The 18,544-nt window shown below is 39.1% G+C and overlaps 1 long non-coding RNA gene across 1 annotated transcript in view; it reads left to right on the top strand.

Annotated features, from left to right (window-relative positions):
• LOC309627203 overlaps positions 1-18,544 on the top strand; it is a 159,018-nt gene that overhangs the window by 57,549 nt on the left and 82,925 nt on the right. The window contains exon 4 of the long non-coding RNA XR_014243588.1: positions 3,894-4,124. This is a non-coding gene — a long non-coding RNA (uncharacterized lncRNA). The remainder of the gene's footprint in view (positions 1-3,893; positions 4,125-18,544) is intronic.

Genomic DNA, 18,544 nt, shown 5'->3' with positions numbered 1-18,544 from the left:
AGGGCTGCCCTCTTTGGAATGTACATTGCTGTCTGAATTTTGCCATCTATAAATGCCTCCTTGGACCAGCCCTCGCCCACTCTGAATCCTTGCTTCTCAGAACTGTTTATAAACTAAGTGCCTCAGAGGTGGGTCCTGGGTGATAGCTCAGCAGAACAGGACATAAGCTAGACTGGCCTGTTCTTCTAGAAAGAAGAGATGGGCACAGCACAGAAGTCCAAAACCAAGCTCTGTGAAGTGTTGGCCAAGAAAAGGGAAAGAATGCAGACATCTTTCATAACCCCCAGATGTGTCAGCAGTCATAAAAATGACTGTTTCTGGGTGACTTTTAGGGTTTTTTTCCCCACGAAGGAGGAGAAATCTCCAAAAAACAAATTTAATCTTAAATAGGTGATGTATCAACTGACCTCTTTCTTATAGCAACCTGTAGGGCCAAAACCTAAAAAACACTGATTAATTCAGGACATTTAGGCAGCTTATGAATATTAGAGTAGTTGGAAATATCCACAAAGCAATAGTCTAGCACTTGGAATATCTGTTCTCTGAGCACCTTCAAGGGCGTTCTGTAAGATAAGGCCAATGGGTAGCAACGTGGCAAGTCAGTGATGACTCTGGTACTGCTAATCACATCGCTGGCTCCTGTACCTTTTTTAAAAAGTCCTTTTGTTTCATTCAAATGCTCAAACTGTGTTTAGGAGTGACAGTGTGCCAAGGTGAGGGAGCCTGCATTCCTAGCTCTAAGGCAGATGTAGCTTCCAAGTGCCCAGCCTGCTGCCATCAACGAGTTGAGGGATACAGCCAGTCACCATCGCTGTTACTCTAGGATCTCAGAGAATTCCTCTGGTGGCCACACCATCTGTGCAGAGCCCAAGCCAGTGGCCTGGCAGTTGGCCTCCGTGCCTCCCTTTCCCCATCCTCTCCCATCCCAGCAACTGTGTCCAGTCGATGCTACTTATCCAAGGTCCCAGGATTCATCCTGGTCCCTGTCTTCCTCATGGCAGCTCCTTGAGCTCAGGCTCCCATCATATCTCACCAGATGGTGGGTCTCCCACCACCAAGCTCGCTTGCCTCCCATACATTTTGCACAAGGCACGTGGTGTGGATTTTCTGGGGTTCACGGCAGCTCCTAGCATCACCGACTCGAACCCCTTCAGGGGTTGCTTAGATGCTTGCAAATTCCGACCCTGATGTATGTGGACCTTCATGATCTGGACTCTTTTGGCTTTTTTATCTCTGGACAGCCCAGGCCTCCAATCACCTCTCCCTCTCCCACCCCTCTAGTCGTTTTGAACTACTTTCAGCCACTCACTAGCTGGGGGATCTTGGGGAAGTCAGTTAACATTTCCATCCCTCAGCTTCCTCATTTGTAAGCTGGGGATAATAGGGGTTGCCAGGGGTTGTTGAGGATAAAATAAATTAATACAGGCACCGTGCTATGATCAGAGCCAGGCGCTGGCTGTGCCACCTTCTCTTGCTTCTTTGTTGCAGAAACATCGTTGGATGGACATAGAGATTATCACCCTAAGTGAAATAAGTCAGACAGAGAAAGACAAATTTCATACGTTATCACTTATGTGTGCAACTAAAAACATGATACAAGTGAACTTATTTACAAAACAGAAACAGACTCGTAGACATAGAAAACAAAATTATGGTTACCAAAGGGGAAAGGGAGGGGAGGGGAGGGATAAATTGGGAGTATGGGATTAACAGATACACACTATTATATATAAAATAGATGAACAACAAGGGCTTACTGTATAGCACAGGGAACTATATTCAATATCTTGTACCTATAATAGAAAAGAATTTGAGAAAGAATATATATGTATATACATATATACATATATATGTGTAACTGAGTCATTTTTTTGTACACCAGAAACACTGAAAATCAACTATACTTCAAAAAAAAATAAAACTGTTTAAAAAAAGTGTAAAATCTAGGCACATTAGAATGCAAGCATATTGTTTTTCTGTAACCTGAGTAGTAAGAATAAATATCTCAATTAAAAAAAAAAAAAGTTCTACCTTAAACTACTTCTCACTTTCTTTAGCTCCCTCCCACTCACCCTGGAGGTCTCAGCTAAATAGTCAATGCCATGATAGCTAATTATCACCCAGAAACCCCCATCCCCAACTGGGCAGGGTCCCCTGCAAGGTGCTTTTGTAGTGTAGTGATCAGCACTTCTGGAGAATGGGCCCCATATACATTGTGTCATAATCATCTGCATCCCAGTCTGTCCCTACAGCAGACTGAAAGCTTTTTGAGGTCAGGGACTTTCTCAGGTACCTGTGGCCTCTTGGTAAATAAATATTTGCTAATATATATATAAAAAAAGAGCAAAATTGGCTCGGTAGGAGAGACCAGGCCAGCCTCCAGCTGGGTGCTTGTAGACCCTGGGAGAGTCGTATTTCTTTTCATTAATAGATAAATGGTTAATTCTCTTTTAATGAGCCAAAGGAAAAACAAATTTACCAAGTTGACATTTAGCAAAAGCCATTTCAACATCTAGAGATGTTCCTGGTTCTGGAACTCAGAATGACTTTACACTTTAAAATGTCAGTGCAAGTTTGCTGGGCTGATTAGGTTTGCCTTTTAGCTCTTGCCTCTAACCCCCTTCCCTGCCCATTTCTTGCCTCAGCTGGGCTTTCCTCCAACACAGCCCAACTTTGGCTAGAATGCCATGCTCCCTGCTCTCCCCTCAGCCCGAGTTTCTCCTGGGCGCTGAGAACAGCTGGGGAAATAGACTCTGTATTTAGGTCTCATGTGGTTGTGACTGGATACAGGGTGGTGTCCTGGGGAGGAGGCATCTTTTGCCTCCCTGGACCAGCTGTGGCAGCATTGACATGGCTGAAGGATTCCGTCATTCCAGTTAGCCATGGCTCATTAAAAGGCGTGGGCTTGCTGGGGGCTAATATTTCCAAATCTGTGCAGCTCACAGGGCCATGGAAACAGATTATGATGGGTCTTTTCCAATGTGTCTGATTTGTCCATTGTCACATGCACTGGAGAGGGGAGGAAGGTGTATGATGCACAGAGCTGTTTCCCAAAAGCTTGCACCGGGAACCTCCTTCTGGGAATATGTAATCTCTTACCTCTTCTCATCCTATAGGAATTAAAAGAAAAAACCCAGTCTGTCACTTTTGCGTGTTATAAAAATTGAATTTAAGAATTTTTAGACATGTTTTTCCCATCTAATAAGCGATGCATGCTGTTCAATTTACTTTAAATTAATTATGTAAGAAAAGCATGATTTGTCAACGAAGACATTCATGAATTACATAGTTTATCATACTTGGTCAAGAAACACAATTTTAAAATGCAAATGGAAATTTAATTATGTACTGGCATTGAAAATAGGCAAGACCTGCTTTTGCAACCTCATGTTTGGAATTTCTGCATTTCAACTTAAAAAAATTCAACTGCGTAATTTTGAGTTTTATTTTTAAATGTTGACATAAAAGAGGAGAATAGGCCACTTGCCATTATTTCTTTAAAGTATCCCATTGGTGCAGTGGATAGCTTCATTCCCTGTAAAGGAAGAAGCATGGATTTAATTCTCATTATAGTTTTCTCACTTTAACATTGGCTTCTGGAATGTTGAAGATAGCCTGAAGGACTACTAAGGCTTTTGACTAGATAAATGAAATTTAGAGATTAGGCTCAGAAAATGTAAGAGTGATTTGGCAGAATTATCATTTTTAAGCTTCTTGTGTAGGAGGCAGCTTCTGAGATGGTTCCTTCTTCTTGAGTGTGGGCTGAATCTAGTGACTTGCTTCTAATGAAGAAAGTGATGGGATATTTCTTCCAAGATTAAGTTGTAAAGGACTATGACTTCTCTTTTGCTCTCCCTCTCTCTCTCTCTTCTCACTTGCTCACTCTGATGAAGCTGGCTGCCATGTTGTAAGGAAGCCTCCACACATACCCTCCAGGGCAACTTCCAGCCAACAGCTAGTAACTATCTGAAGCTCTCAGTCCAATGTCCCGTGAGGAGCGGAATCCGGCTGCAACCATGGAGTGAGCTTGGAAATGGATTTCTTCCCAGTCGAGCCTTCAGATGACTGCAGCCCCCTCAGCACCTTGATTGCACCTGTGAGACATCTTGAGCCAGAGGACTCAGGTAAGCTGTGTCCAGAGTCATAGACATAATGTGAGATAATATGTGTTTTTATTTTAATCCACTAAGGTTTAGAATAATTTGTTATGCTGCAATAGATAATTAATATACTTTGTTATTTTCTTGTTGATTTCAACATCACTGTTCCTTATGCTTCTGGTCTTTAACCAGTGGCTACACATTAAGGGGAATCTGATATACATGGCGTAGTATCAGAAATACAAGGTCATTCAGAATCAGCCTGGGCAGCTGAGCCCCAAACCACCCAAAGGTCTGAATCATGAATGTGCCCATCTGCCCTCTCAAACAGTCTCACTAAAAATACACAAAGAGGCTCTCACATAGCTTTGTTTGTTTTAAAGAGAAAACATATTTATTTCCTTGGTTGATTTAAAAAAGATGCCATTGGCACCTTTTGTAATATGAAGCCAGGTGATGGCTAAGGAGAAAAAAGAACATCCATCTGGCAGCCAGGAAAAGAGAGCGTGTGGGGGACCCTATGGGAGGTTTTGATAGGTCAGGACTGGAGGTGGAAAATAGCCCCTCTGCTCACATTTGATTGGCTAAAATTAAGTCACACGACCATGTCACACTGCAAAGGAAGCTGGGAAATATAATCTACAACTGTGCCCAGAAGGTGGAGGAGACAGATTTTGGCAACACATAGCAGTGTCTGCCAAAATGATGAACTCTTATGAAGTTGAATTGAGCCTCTAGGACAGCAGTCCCCAACCTTTTTGGCACTAGGGACTGGTTTCGTGGAAGACAATTTTTCTATGGCCCAGTGACGGAGGCGGGGGGGAAAAGGTTCAGGTGGTAATGTGAGCGATGCGGAGCAGCAGATGAAGCTTTGCTTGTTCGCTGCTCACCTCCTGCTGTGCGGCCTGGTACCTAATAGGCTGCAGACCAGTACTGGTCTGCGGCCCGGGGTTTGGGGACCACTGCTCTAGGATGTACAGACACCATACTAAGCATTACAGACACAAACAAGGTAGAAAAGTGTGGTCCTTGTTCTCAAAGACATCACAGTCTAGCTGGAGGAGTCTGTTGATGAAAAGTGGTTTGGAAATCAAGTCTTATGCCAGCTTTCACCATCCCCATGTGAAAAACAGTAGCAGCTACAGAGTGTTCCGTTCATGGGCTGAACAGTACATGTTCATCCTGCGAAGGTTTTATCCCCAACGCCAGGGGGCCACAAAACCACTCACCTTGAGACTCTCTTTGTTAGAAACTACGTACATGACAGAATCTCTCCCTCCCCTGGTAGAATGTTTGTGACTGTGAACTTGCAAGTGGCATGTGTGGGAACCAATTCGGCCAATGGTCTGAAACTCCAACAACACCTACTTTCAGGAATGACATTTTCCAGGGTAGTTTTCAATGTTTTTGCCAAGAATTGGGGAATCAGGTGTAAACTGGAGCAAGCTCTTTGGAAACATAATTTTGGACTATAGACTGAAGTTGAAAATATGCATAACCTGTGACCCAGCAGTGTTCTCCCACCTTGGGGAATATTTTGATCATGTACACCAGCATAAGAACGTTCATCACAGTGATGTCTGTAATAGTAAAAAAATAGCAACTGTACAAATGTTCATAAACAATAGAATAACTTATGGTATAGCCACATAATGGAATATTATACAGCAGTGAACATGAATAATTTATATCTTCATGCATCAACATGAATGAATCTCAAAAACATAATCTTGAGTGCAAAACACAAGTCATATAGGAATAGATAAAGATGATTTCATTTATAAAAAGTTCAGAAACATTCCAAACTAAACAATATGTTGCTTAGGGATATGTATATAGTACTGGTGATTCATGCTAGCACTTTGTTATGCTCTGGGGGGCAAGGGAGAGATCAAGCATGGAGGGACCTAGCTTCCATTATTCAGTCTCTCTGCTTGTTTCTGCTCTTTTACCATCAGAAAAATTAATGACCTTGCCCCTACTTGCCCAGCTTCTCATGCCAACCCCAGCATTATAGTGAAGTCCCACCCAGCCAAAGCTGAGAGGGAGGATGGAGGAAGGGACAGAGAAAGAGAGAGAAGAAGAAGAAAAAGAAGAAGAAGAAGAGGAGAAGGAGAAGGAGAAGGAGGGGGAAGGGGAGGGGGGAGAGAGAATGAATATGTGTGTGTGGAGGGTAATATGGTTTGAGAATGGAAGAGAGATCCAGGTTTTCTGACCCCACTTACATGTTCAAAAAATGCATATGTGGACTGGACATCTATTGAACAATTTTATATCCCTTTCACTGTGCAAAGCAATTCCATATATTTCATGTCATTTCATCCTCACAGCAGCCCTGCAAGGGCATGTAGTTGTTCCCATTTTCCCTATTAGGGGTGTAAAACTCAAGGAGGTTAAGGGATTTACCCAAGGTCATCATGGTGGGGATGGGAACTTTGGTGTTCAGTCTCCAAATGTATAGATGCAGAAGTTCAGGGAATATGCTTGTAAAAATCTAGTGGGAAATAACTTCATCTAAACCACTGCGCCTTTGAATACTGCCATCTCAACCTGGCACTTCCCCATTTTAATTTATTATTTTTGCTCCAGGGTACATCATTTGGAGGTCAAATAAAGTGCTAGCAGCGTTCTCCCTGCATTGGCTCTGGAGACCCACTCCTTTGAGCAGGTGGCTTGGTCCTTGCAGATGTGGTTGAGCTTACACATCTGGCAAGCATTAATTAGTGGGCAGCATATGGTATTTCACAGCCCTAATGAAATTTGGGTCTGCTGCATTTTAATAAACCATCCAAGGAAGCAAGATCCCTGGCATTTTCTTGGCAGTAAGGTTCTGGAAGAAACAGAAAAATTTCTATCATCATGATGGATTTGGTTATTTTCATCTTGTACAAAGTTACTCACAGTTGAAAGGTTGGACAAGATAGCTCTTGATTAAATGAAAACTGTGTCTGACTAGTACATAAATTATGTAGTGGAGGAGCAGAAAAATCAGAGTGTGCTTTTATTAGCTCAGTCCCTATAATGGTTTAACTCAGACTGGAGAAGCTCTTCTACCTTGCAAGTATGTCAGTAGGTACACGGTTGAAACATGTCCTTGAAGAAATGAAAACTCTGGCTGGAGACTGAGTTTTGGTAATGGGCACTAGCTGTTCTGGATATTGTCATTTTCATCTTTGCAAGTGTACTGCTTTGTTTTATGCCTATTAATCCATTAGTCCTGCCCCTACCACATCCACACCCAAGGGTCCTATTTCTATATCTTATGGTTTATTTGCTTGGCCTGTGAGCCCTTGAATTACCTTCCTCATCCTCACCCATCCATCCCATGTTCCTAGACATATCTTAAATGTACAGTTTTGTCTTTCCCCAGGAGTCACTAAGCTAGCTAATTGAAATGGGGAGGACAATGCAGTCAGATGGAGTCAACTGCATTTTTTTTTTTCTCCTGGGAACTTGAATTTAGAAGGGAATGGTTAAAAAAAAAAAAAAAAGAAGAAGAGAATGGTAGTAAATAATGCTGTTCAATAAATATTCCTGATTCTCCTTCTGAGCACATGGTAGGACTGCATTTCTTGGCTCCACTGTGGTTGGACAGAGCCTTTGAATAGTTCTGACCAGAGTTGTGAGCAGAACTGACATGGGTTATTTCAAGGATACACAAGACCCCTAGAATTCATTTCCCATTTGTCATGGCAACCCGCTGGAACTCCATAGCAGCTCTGATGAGCAGAGCCCCTACCAATACACCATGGACTATAAAATAAGTGAGAAATAAAACTTTGTTTCTTAGAGAACAAACTTATGGTTACCAAAGGGGAAAGGGGTGGGGGAGGATAAATTAGTAGTTTGGGATTAACATATACACACTACTATATACAAAATAGATAACTAACAAGGACCTACTGTATACTACAGGGAACTCTGCTCAATATGTTGTAATAACCTAAATGAAAAAAGAATAGATACATGCATATGTATAACTGAATCACTTTTCTGTACACCTGAAACTAACACATTGTTAATCAACTATACTCCAATATAAAATAAAAATTTAAAAAAACTCTAAAAAAAAGAAAAAATAAATAAAATAAAAGCCACTGAGATGGAATTGTTTATTACTGCAACATAATCTAGTTCTAGTTTATACTGACATACAGCGGGAGAGAAAGAAAAATACGGGTAAGCAAGAAAAGGAAGAGTGATCAAAGAGAGAGTTTTTATGTCTGTATGCTGGGATTGTAATATATGATCTTGGGAGTGGTGGTTGTCCAGTGGTTGTCCATTCATACAGTATGTAACCTTTTGATTCTGGCTTCTTTCATTGAGCATAATGCATCTGAAATTAATATATGCTGTTGCATGTATCATTAGTTTGTTTCATTTTATTGCTAATTCAGAATAAGTAGCTGAGAAAGCTACCCCACAGGAAGCTCACCATCATTGCATTGTCAAATTTTCTACCCTAACCACTTGCAACCCAAATATAACATGAACACCTTATTTTGCTATTGGCAGAAAAGAGATGTAAAATTTTTAATTTGTTTTTTTTTAAAAAACTAGGAATCCAGAGGTTTCGGGGTAATCCATGAAGCACTGGAAATAACCTGTCATTTCCCAGAAGATCATGAAGATTAGTTAACATTACTACAGTATGTCTCAAACTGCAACACACGTGCTCATGTGTGTCAGAGGTTATTTGAAGCTCCCAGGGTATTTTTCTGGAGCACTTGACTCAACTCTTTGGAATAAATGCTTAATAACGTTTTTACTTAAAAAATCAACTGAAAAGTACTTATAGAAAAGTACACAGATCACAAATGTACACATCACTGAGTTTTCAAAAACTGAACACACCCTTGTAACAGAGAACTCAGATCGAGAAATAGTACCTACTCCCTCTAAGGTCACCATTACCCTGCCTCCTAACACTGGAGGTTAGTCTTGCCTGTGTTTGTTCTTTAAATGAAAGAAAGCATATGCGATGTACTCTTTTGTGTCTAGGTCTTTCACTCGACATTGATTGTGGGATTCATCCATGTTTTGGATGTAGTTGTAGTTTGCTCATCCTTAATGTACAGTATTCCATTGTGTGACTGTCACACACTTCATTTATCTGCTCTAGAGTGGATGTACATATGGGTATTCTCTAGGTTTTGGCTCTGATATAGTGCTGCTAAGAACATTACAAACCATATTCTTTGGTGAATATATGTATGCATTTCTACTGGGTATCTATATCTAGGAGTGAAAATGCTGAGTGATAGGGTACACATATGTCTGCCTTTAGTAACTATGACCAAATAGTTTTTCAAAGTTACTTAATTTATTATTAAAAAATTTACATAGAGTACATTTGTATGGATGTACCACAGTTTGTTTATCCATTTACATGATGAAGGACATTTGGGTTGCTAACTTTTGGTGATTATGAATAATGCTGTTGTATATTAATTAAATTAAAATTGTTGCTGGTGTTCAGGTCTTCTATATTTTTCTGATTTTACGCTTCTTGTTTTTTTTCATTTTTTTCATTTTGTTTTTTATTTTTATTAAGTATAGTTGATTTATAATGTTACAGGTGTACAGAAAAGTGATTAATTTATATATGTATACATACTTAGATTCTTTTTCATTATAGGTTATTATAAAATATTGAATATAGTTCCCTGTGTTATACACTAGGTTGTGCCTATGGTTCTATTGATTTTTGAGAGACGAGTATTAAAATATCCAAACCTGTGGATTTATCTGTTTCTCCTTCCAGTTTTATCAGTGTTGCTTCATGTATTTTGAGGCCTGGTAGTTAGGTGCATGCTCATTTGGGGTTGCTTTCTCTTATTGAATAGACCCTTTCATTGTCATATACTGTAATGTCCCTTCTCATCTCTGGTATTTTCCTTGTTATGAAGTCTACTTTCTCTGAGATTAAAATAGTCACTTCCAAATTTCTTCTGATTAGTGTTTGCATCGTATATCTTTTTCCCTTTGTTTATTGTTAACTCATCTATATCATTATCTTTAAAGTTGGTTTCTTATAGATAGCACGTAGTTGAGTCTTTAAAAATCTTTCCTAAGTGCAAGCTGATAATTTCTGACTTTTAATTGGTGTGTTTAGGCCACTTACATTGATTATTGATATGGTTGAATTTAGGCTGCCCTTTTAGTATTTGTTTTCTTTCCTCTGTTTCCTCTCTTGCTTTCTTTTGGGTCGAGAATTTTTTAGTCTTTCATTAAATTTTTTCTGTTAACTTTTTGGGTTTCTCTCTTTGTGTAGATTTCTTTAGTGTTGATCTAGGGATGATAATTACATATTAATTTTTACAGTCTAATTAGAGTTAGTATTTTATCACTTCAAGTAGAGTGTGGAACCCTGAGAACCATTTAAATCCTTTTAGCCTCTGTCACTTTAAGTTTAGTTGTTATATGCATTATATTTATATACATTGAAAATCTCACCAGACAATATTGTAATTTTTGTTTTTAATAGTCATAAATATTTTAAAAAACTTAGGAGAAAAATAGTTCAATACATTACTCAGATATTTATCATTTCTGTTGGTCTTCCTTCCTTACAAAATTCCACATTTTCCTTGGTATCACTTCTCTGCATAAATAACTTCCTTTATCATTTCTTTTTGAGCAAGTCTGCTAACAATGATTATCTCACTTTTCCTTCATCTAAGAGTATCTTTATTTTACACTTATTTCTGAAGGGTATCTTCACAATAGAGAATTCTGTATCAACAGTTCTTTTCTTTCAGCATGCTATAAAGATGTTTTCATTCCTTCCGATACACATTGTTTTGAAAAATAATCTTCAGTAACTTGAATTGTTGCTCCTTTATGTGTAATGTGTCGTTTATCTTTGATTTTCATCAGGTTGATTATGATGTACCTAGGCACAGTTTTCCTTGAGTTTCTCTGGTCTGGTGTTCATTGAGATTCTTAAATCTTAATTTATGCCTCATAATATCTGGGAAGTTTTTAGCTATGCGTTTTCAAATATTTTCTTTCTGCACCAATTTATTTCTTCTGTCTTCTGGAAATCTAATGACAAATATGTTAAACCTTATTGAATTGTTCTACAGGTCCTTGAGACTCTGTTCATTTTTTAACACCATTGTTTTTGTTGTTGTTGTTCAGTTGGACAACTTTTGTTGACGCATCTTCATGTTCACTGACTCTGTCATTTCCATTCTTCTGTTTAACTCAAATAGTGAATTTTCTATTTTGGTTATTATATTTTATGGTTTAAAATTTTTCTTTTGGTTCTTTTGTATACTTTATACGCTTTCTGCCCAGAATTTCTATCTTTCCATTTGTTTCAAGAGAGTCCTAACTTACTTTATAGAGCATGGTTATCATACCTGTTTTAAAATCTTTGTCTGATAATTCCAACATTGGGCAACCTCAGTACTAGCATCTGTGGTTACTTTATTATGGTTTTTGTATGTCGTGTAATTTTGGGTTGTATCCTGGACATTTCAAATATTATGTTATGAGATTCTGTGTTCTGTTGAAATTCTCTGGAGAATGTTGAGTTTTCTTTTTTTTGGCAGGCATCTTCTTAGTTTTAGGCTTCAAGTCTTGAGCTGTCTCTCATGGCTTATGGTTCCAGTGTTAGCTCAGTTTTTTTCTTTGATTGTCTCTCATTTTTTATTTTTAACTAGACTTTATTTTTTAGAGAAGTTTTAGGTTCACAGAAAAATTGAGTGAAAAGTACAGAGGATTGCTAAGTAGCTCTTGCCCTCATACACACACAGCCTTCCCCATCACCAACATCCAGCACCAGAGCAGTAATTTGTTATAATCAATGAACCTACACTGACACTCATTATCACCAAAAGTCCATAGTTTACATTAGGGTTCAATTTTGGTGTCGTACATTCTATGGGTTTTGACAAATGTATAATGAAATGTACCAACCATTGTAGTATCATACGGAATAGTTTTGCCGCCCTGAAAAATCTTCTGGGTATGAGTTCAGTTTTCAAATGTTTGCTGTGCTATTTTGACCTGCTGCATGTATGTTCCTTTTGGGGACAAGTTTGGGACCTGAGCGATAATCTGGACCTAAGTTCATTTCTCAAAACCTTTGGTATGCTGTTTGAGGTCAATTCCATATAGGCACGGTTCAGAAATGGATGTAGAACTTGATCCACATCTTTTTGCCATCCATTTCTCAAAACTCCATTCTCTTCATGACTCCTCCAACACTCCCCAGATCTTTGGGTTCCCTTTTTCTGGTTCTTAGGCTAGAAAGGTGAGAGTTTAGCCTCTCAATACTGTTGTGCATTTCCCATGACTGGGTCTGGCTCCAAGGTGAAGCAGCAAGAGGGAAGAGAGAGAGAAAAAAGCAGCCATGATTCCCACCTGCTTTTTCATTCATATGATCAGAAAGGAGGATTTTCAGGTGACTTCATGGCTGCTGCTGCAACTCTCAGGGGAGCACAGTTCTGGGACATTTCCCAGGGACAAGACACAGGGAGAAAGAAAAAAGAGAGGGTTTTCCTCACTCTGTCTGTTCCACAGGGCCCTCTTTGCTGGTCCTCTGACCATAAAAAGATAACTTCTTGTCATCCTTTTCCCTCCGTGACTGTTGATCAGTCTGGGATTTGACCTTCCCCAAGTCTGAGATGGGAGACATGGGAGGAAAGAAACAACCAGAGACTCCTGGCCGTGTCCATCTGCCTTTGAGTGTTAATCCTCCCTCCAGCTGCCCGTTATCATTTCCTTTGCAGACTTCTCTGATGATTGTTTTATGTGTCCTGCCCAGGGTTTTAGTTGTAATCACTGGGAGAGGCAGAGTGGAGTGAGGTTGCTCCATCATACCCAGCTCTAGAAGTCTGCTTAATAGTTTAACTGGTAAGGAATTCTAAATTTTATTTTTATATGAAAACATGCAGAGTAAGACTGCAAGATTGGCACGAACTTTTCAGATAAAGCTTAAGTGTTTGAGTACATTTAAGATTGTAGGGGACTTCATCTCTCTGCTTAGAGAGAAGACAAGCTGGAGAAGGGGTGCCCCCATTGGAGAGATAATAGGGTTAACAAAGACCCCTGTTCATTTTGTGACTGACCAGCCCTGTGAGAGTCTGCAGTCCTTCTTTCCTCATTAAGACTTTTTAAAAAAAATTTTTATACAGCAGGTTCTTATTAGTTGTCTATTTTATACATATCAGTGTATATATGTCAATCCCAATCTCCCAGTTCATCACACCACCACCACCACCCCTGCCACTTTCTCCACTTGGTGTCCATACATTTGTTCTCTACATCTGTATCTCAATCTCTGCCCTGCAAACTGGTTCATCTGTACCATTTTTGTAGGTTCCACATATATGCATTAATATACGATATTTGTTTTTCTCTTTCTGACTTACTTCACTCTGTATGACAGTCTCTAGATCCATCCACATCTCTACAAATGACCCAATTTCGTTCCTTTTTATGGCTGAGTAATATTCTATTGTATATATGTGCCACATCTTCTTTATCCATTCATCTGTCAATGGGCATTTAGGTTGCTTCCATGACCTGGCTATTGTAAATAGTGCTGCAATGAACATTGGGGTGCATGTGTCTTTTTGAATTATGGTTTTCTCAGGGTATATGCCCAGTAGTGGGATTGCTGGAATATATGGTAATTCTGTTTTTAGTTTTTTAAGGAACCTCCATACTGTTCTCCATAGTGGCTGTATCCATTTACATTCCCACCAACAGTGCAAGAGGGTTCCCTTTTCTCCATACCCTCTCCAGCGTTTGTTGTCTGTAGATTATCTGATGATGCCCATTCTAACTGGTGTGAGGTGATACCTCATTGCAGTTTTGACTTGCATTTCTCTAATAATTAGTGATGTGGAGCAGCTTTTTATGTGCTTCTTGGCCATCCGTATGTCTTCTTTGGAGAAATGTCTATTTAGGTCTTCTGCCCATTTTTTGATTGGGATGGTTTGTATTTTTAATATTGAACTGCATGAGCTGTTTATATATTTTGGAGGTTAATCCTTTGTCCGTTGATTAGTTTGCAAATTTTTCTCCCATTCTGAGGGTTATCTTTTCATCTTGTTTGTAGTTTCCTTTGCTTTGCAAAAGCTTTTAAGTTTCATTAGGTCCCATTTGTTTATTTTGTTTTTATTTCCATTACTCTAGGAGGTGGATCAAAAAAGATCTTGCTGTGATTTATGTCAAAGAGTATTCTTCCTATGTTTTTCTCTAACAGTTTTATAGTGTCTGGTCTTATATTTAGGTCTGTAATCCATTTTGAGTTTATTTTTGTGTATGGTGTTAGGGAGTGTTCTAATTTCATTCTTTTACATGTAGCTGTCCAGTTTTCCCAGGACCACTTATTGAAGAGACTGTCTTTTCTCCATTGTATATCCTTGCCTCCTTTGTCATAGATTAGTTGACCAGAGGTGTGGGGGTTTATCTCTGGGCTTTCTATCCTGTTCCATTGATCTATATTTCTGTTTTTGTGCCAGTACCATATTGTCTTGATTACTATAGCTTTGTACTATAGTCTGAAGTCAGGAAGTCTGATTCCTCCATCTCCATTTTTTTCCCTCAGTACTGCTTTGGCTATTCGGGGTCTTTTGTGTCTCTGTACGAATTTTAAGATTTTTTGTTCTAGTTCTGTAAAAAATGCCACTGGTAATTTGCTAGGGATTGCATTGAATCTGTAGATTGCTTTGGGTGGTATAGTCATTTTCACAATACTGATTCTTTCAATCCAAGAACATGGTCTATCTCTCCATCTGTTTGTGTTATCTTTGATTTCTTTCATCAGTGTCTTATAATTTTCGGCATACAGGTCTTTTACCTCCTTAGGTAGGTTTACTCCTAGGTATTTTATTCTTTTTGTTGCAGTGGTGAATGGGATTGCTTCCTTAATTTCTCTTTCTGATCTTTCGTTGTTAGTGTATAGGAATACAAGAGATTTCTGTGCATTAATTTTGTTTCCCGCAACTTTACCAAATTCATTGATTAGCTCTAGTAGTTTTCTGGTGGCATCTTTAGGATTCTCTATGTATAGTATCATGTCATCTGCAAACAGTGACAGTTTTACTTCTTCTTTTCCAATTTGTATTCCTTTCATTTCTTTTTCTTCTCTGATTGCTGTGGCCAGGACTTCCAAAACTATGTTGAATAATAATGGTGAGAGTGGACATCCTTGTCTTGTTCCTGATCTTAGAGGAGATGCTTTCAGTTTTTCACCATTGAGAATGATTTTTGCTGTGGATTTGTCATATATGGCCTTTATTATGTTGAGGTAGGTTCCCTCTATGCCCACTTTCTGGAGAGTTTTTATCAGAAATGGGTGTTGAATTTTGTCAAAAGCTTTTTCTGCATCCATTGAGATGATCATATGGTTTTTATTCTTCAGTTTGTTAATATGGTGTATCACATTGATTGATTTGCGTATATTGAAGAATCCTTGCATCCCTGGGATAAATCCCACTTGATCATGGTGTATGATCCTTTTAATGTGTTGTTGGATTCTGTTTGCTAGTATTTTGTTGAGGATTTTTGCCTCTATATTCATCAGTGATATTGGTCAGTAATTTTCTTTTTTTGGAGTATCTTTGTCTGGTTTTGGTATCAGGGTGATGGTAGCCTCATAGAATGAGTTTGGGAGTGTTCCTTCCTCTGCAATTTTTTGGAAGAGTTTGAAGAGAATGGGTGTTAGCTCTTCTCTAAATGTTTGATAGAATTCACCCGTGTAGCCATCTGGTTCTGGACTTTTGTTTGTTGGAAGATTTTTAACCACAGTTTCAATTTCATTACTTGTGATTGTTCTGTTCATATTTTCTATTTCTTCCTGGTTCAGTCTTGGAAGGTTATACCTTTCTAAGAATTTGTCCATTTCTTCCAGGTTGTCCATTTTATTGGCATAGAGTTGCTTGTAGTAGTCTCTTATGATGCTTTGTATTTCTGCAGTGTCCATTGTAACTTTCCTTTTTCATTTCTAATTTTATTGATTTGAGTCCTCTCCCTCTTTTTCTTGATGAGTCTGGCTAATGGTTTATCAATTTCATTTATCTTCTTAAAGAACCAGCTTTTAGTTTTATTGATCTTTGCTATTGTTTTCTTTCTTTCTATTTCATTTACTTCTGCTCTGATCTTTATGATTTCTTTCCTTCTGCTAACTTTGGGTTTTGTTTGTTCTTCTTTCTCTAGTTCCTTTAGGTGTAAAGTTAGATTGTTTACTTGAGATTTTTCTTGTTTCTTGATGTAGGCTTGTATTGCTATGCACTTCCCTCTTAGAACTGCTTTTCCTGCATCCCATATATTTTGGATCGTCATGTTTTTGTTGTAATTTTTCTCTAGGTATTTTTAAATTTCCTCTTTGATTTCTTCAGTGATCTCTTGGTTATTTAGTAACATATTGTTTAGCCTCCATGTGTTTGTATTTTTTTACCTTTTTTTCCCTGTAATTGATTTCTAATCTCATCGTTTTTTAAGAATTTTCTTTAGAGGCTCTCTGCTTCTATCTTTTTTTGCTGATAATGGGTACTGTCAGAAATTTTACCCAGACTTACTGATTCTTGAAAACAGTTGAAAGTACCCCTGGCTGCATGGAGCACTGACATCTGTTGGGAGTGTTTCTGTGTCCCAGCACAGTCGTCCTGGGAGATGGCATCCCTGGGAACTCCATTTCTCTGACATCCTTGCCTGAAGGGGAAGGGGATGAAGGGGATCTCTTGCCATAATGATGACGGGGATCTCTTACCATAATGATGCATTGAAATTATGCTTTGAGATGCCATTTTTTGGGGAAAATATCATTTTATTTTACAGATGCTTCTTGTTGAAGAACAGGGTGGAGATGGAAGATACTAAGGGCTGAGAGGTGCCCTCCCAGGGTGGAAGCAGGAATGAAAGTCTTCTCAGCCTTGGGCCCTTGGGAATGAGTGAGATGGCTCTGGGACCTGGTAAGGGTAGAGGGAGTGGACTGGAGAGAGCAAAGGAGACAGAGAAGGTGAGGTCTGCAGATGCCTGAGAGAGGCTGACTCTGTAGGGACCAAATGAAAACCAAAAGAAATCAGTGAAGCTTGTTGCATTGTCTACTGGCTTCCAAGTGTTTTTGTGGCTGGCCACCAGTGAGAGTGTACTAATCAGTGACCTTCGTAACCAACCCAGAGCACCTTGAAGCAGAGTGGATTTGTCAGGAGTATAGAATTTCCTCATTTTCATTCTAATCTTATTGAATGTATTTGAGGGGATGGGGTGAGGTGAAAAGCTATTTGGACCTCTTCTCAGGCTACTCTCAGCTTCAGAATATACAGGACAATCTCAATCTATTTTTTAAAAAAAGTTTATTGAACTATAGTTGATTTACAATGTTGTGTTTAATTTCTGCTGTGCAGCAAAGTGACTCAGTTATACATATATACATTCTTTTTTTTATATTCTTTTCCATTATGGTTTAATCACAGGATATTGAATATAGTTCCCTGTGCTATACAGTAAGACCTTGTTGTTTATCCATTCTATATAGAATAGTTTGCATCTGCTAACCTCAAACTCTCAATCCATCCCTCCCCCACTCCCCTGCCCCCTTGGCAACCACAAGTCTGTTCTTGATATTTCTGAGTCTGTTTTTGTCTCATAGATATGTTCATTTGCATCGTATTTTAAACTCCAACCTATCTTTTTTTAATGCCCGGTATTCTAGGATCAAAAAGACCCTGCCATCCCCGCAGCCTGGCTGCTGCTTCTGTAACCTGCCGTGAAATGTGATCAGAGCTTTGTGAACCTCAGTTGCCTCAGTCATTCTTGTGAGATGGCTATTTTCTCTCACTGGGGCTGTGATTTGAAATTGGGTAATCTTAGGTGTTGGACCCTTGATTGTATTTAATATTTTGAGTTATTTTGTGGAATCTCCTAATGTTAGAATGCAACCTTTGTCCCAAGATTCTGTCTCCTACTTGCCCTCACATCAGCTTATTGTTATTGTTAAAAACAATAACTGTTATTTAACAGTTACTGTTGTTCTTATCTTTAGACGTCAAATAATGCCTCCCTCACAGCATCCCATCTGCTGTGTCCTCCTGGTTTTCTCTTCTTCCTCTTTTATACCATTCATTACTTACCCATGGGTCATGTAGAAAGCCATGTGCGGGTGAGGAGATGGTGCTGTCAAGACAAGAAAAAGAAAAGCCTACCCTCCTTTCATTTAATGCTTCTTATTGTGGAAACACTTGTACTGAAAACTGCTAAGAAACGAAAATGGCGGAGAGAGGCCTGGAGGTGGGGATGAGCCCAATCCCCAGACAAGACAGGGAAATGTCAACTACAGGACAAGGAAAGAAATAAGAAATTCCTGGGGTTGGGGGGGAGACCAACCTATGTGTGGTTGGCTGGGATAAACCTCAGGGAAGCAGGAGTGGGATGAGGGAATTTTCCACAGTTAACAGTAGACACTCTTGTGAGGGATGAAGTAG

The sequence above is a fragment of the Balaenoptera borealis genome (assembly GCF_965194805.1).
Source record: "Balaenoptera borealis genome assembly, chromosome: 3".
Classification (NCBI taxonomy): domain Eukaryota; kingdom Metazoa; phylum Chordata; class Mammalia; order Artiodactyla; family Balaenopteridae; genus Balaenoptera; species Balaenoptera borealis.
Note: the sequence above shows the minus strand (reverse complement) of the source record. Positions and strands in the feature narration are given on the sequence as shown.